A 2,183-nucleotide genomic window follows, 5' to 3' on the forward strand; every position below is an offset into this window, starting at 1 on the left:
TTGTAACACAGGGAAGTTAAAGAATACAGTGACTTTTAATGATAGCAAAGACATTATCATCTAATGCTTTCACCAACGTGAAGAAATATAAAAGTGTGAATATGTACTTTCATATTTCTTCGCGCGCAACCACATATGATTGCGTTTTTCCCAGAACACCCTAAGTAAGACCAAAATCCAAAATTTACACCTGGGAGTCCCCCCCCACCCCCGGACTAAATGCAGCTCCCCGTGGTAAAAGGGACATTTACCGCGGTAAAAGTGCCCCGTGTAACCGCAACTATTATATGTGAAAAGGCAACAGAAAACTGTTTTCACTCTTTTGCTTGAGCTTGAAAGAATTATATCTCTCAGATAGTACGCGCGCAGGGATTGCCTAAATTAGTGTGCCGTATTTTACAGTACGGGCCGCTAAATTTGAAATTTCAATAAAACATTCTCTAGCAAGATTTTCGTGTCGTTTCTGTGACATGAAATTCTAAAACTGTTTGAATCTTGTAAAGCCAAGAAGTTTTTTCGTTTTTCGGATTTTGAATCGGCCATCTTTGTGGCGGTTGAACTTTCCGCTTGACTTCATCTAGTTTCCTTTCTCGCGCGGCTGATTACCACAGGAGATATAATAAACATCTTATTAACCTCGTTTTCTCCGTCCGTACTGTAAAATTTCGGGTCCTCGTTTTTTCCCGTTGATTTAAATCAACCGGAAATAATTTTACAGCAAGAGGCATATATATTTTTTTATTGTCATTTTAATATTGTAAATGGACTGGAGGCCAAATGCCTAATCATTATAGATGGGACCATTGTTTTCCAATAAAACTGTTAAAAAATGGTGCTTGAAAATGAAAGAATTAATAGTCACTTCTCGCTTTGGCCTTTGGGAATTATACCCACCGGTGCAATTCTTTTTCTATTGTTTCACTGTCTTACATATTTCCAGTTGTTATTCCGAATTTCGACTTTATAATGTCTTGAAGTTACGTGAACGTTTTGTTGTCGTCAAGTGTTAAGGCGGCGAAAGACGAGATACAAAATCCCCCAACTTGTCGCGCAACATTGTTTCGTTGCAAGTTTTGGTCGATGTTTCGCGTTTTTCACCTTGCGTGATCAACTTGACCCGCAACAAAAACGTTTGTTGCGGGTTGAAGAAATGCGGGGCGCTGATTGGTTGATTTGCTAGTACACGAGCACATTTGTTGCGCGACAAGTTGTGAGCTTGATGAAAAAACGAGCAACAAAGCCAAAAAGTTGTTGCTCAGAGTAGATCCGCGCTCTACTTTTTGCAACAACTTTCTTCAACCCGCAACAAATGTTTTTGTTGCGCGACAAGTTGATCATGCAAGGTGAAAAACGGGAGACATCGACCCAAACTTGCAACGAAACAATGTTGCGTACCAAGTTGAGGGTTTTTGTATCTCGTATTTCGCCGCCTTTACTCAGAATCTCTCTTGAGAAGCAGTTCTTCCCCGTTCATCTCGTCCTCAATCAGCTTGGTTTTCTGGATGATTACGGTTTCCATCACATTATAAATGAATGCTAAACGTTTTGAAATACGTGGGTACTGGTCCGGCGAACAACACTATATGTTGACAACTCAAGTGAAGCTATGATCTTCGCAGTTATGAACGCAATTTATACAATTGCGTAGAGAAGCCTGAAAAATTCAGGACTTCAACTGGGTTTGAACCCGTGACCTCGCGATTCCGGTGCGACGCTCTAACCAACTGAGCTATGAAGCCACTGACGTTAGGAGCTGGTGACTCTTCTCTGCCTCTATTGTCGACGGCAATGGAGGCAGAGAAGAGAGACCCTGGGAACGAGGTTGCTTGGAATCATGCAGTATTTGATGCTATTGGCTCTGCCCTTTCCATTATAGATCCCCGTCAAAATCGAATGCCTGTACGATTGACTCCTAGAAGTGTTCAGCATGTAAAATCTCCTCTCAGTTTCAACGAAATGCCAGTCAGACAGCTATTGAGAATGAAGCTAATTATCGACTTAAAAGGTGTGATCTTGATGTAACACCAAAGTCTCATGACTACCCAACAAAGAAACCTATGTTACTAGTTAGGAGAATAAATGTTTCTATCTTGGGAATAAAAGAGTTAAATACCCCTCGCCTCTTGATTGACCGCTGTTGTTCGTTAGTGTCACGTAAATATTCATCTCCGTTTGTCAGTTCA

The 2,183-nt window shown here is 41.0% G+C and overlaps 1 protein-coding gene across 1 annotated transcript in view; it reads left to right on the top strand.

Annotated features, from left to right (window-relative positions):
• LOC137985135 (uncharacterized) overlaps positions 1–839 on the top strand; it is a 9,594-nt gene extending 8,755 nt beyond the window's left edge. The window contains exon 7 of the mRNA XM_068832630.1: positions 1–839. This exon is cut by the window's left edge and continues 985 nt beyond it. The gene's annotated coding sequence lies outside the window, so the exon portion shown is untranslated.
• Positions 840–2,183: the final 1,344 nt, after the last annotated feature.

Source organism: Montipora foliosa, chromosome 14 (genome assembly GCF_036669935.1).
Source record: "Montipora foliosa isolate CH-2021 chromosome 14, ASM3666993v2, whole genome shotgun sequence".
NCBI classification, from domain to species: Eukaryota; Metazoa; Cnidaria; class Anthozoa; order Scleractinia; family Acroporidae; genus Montipora; species Montipora foliosa.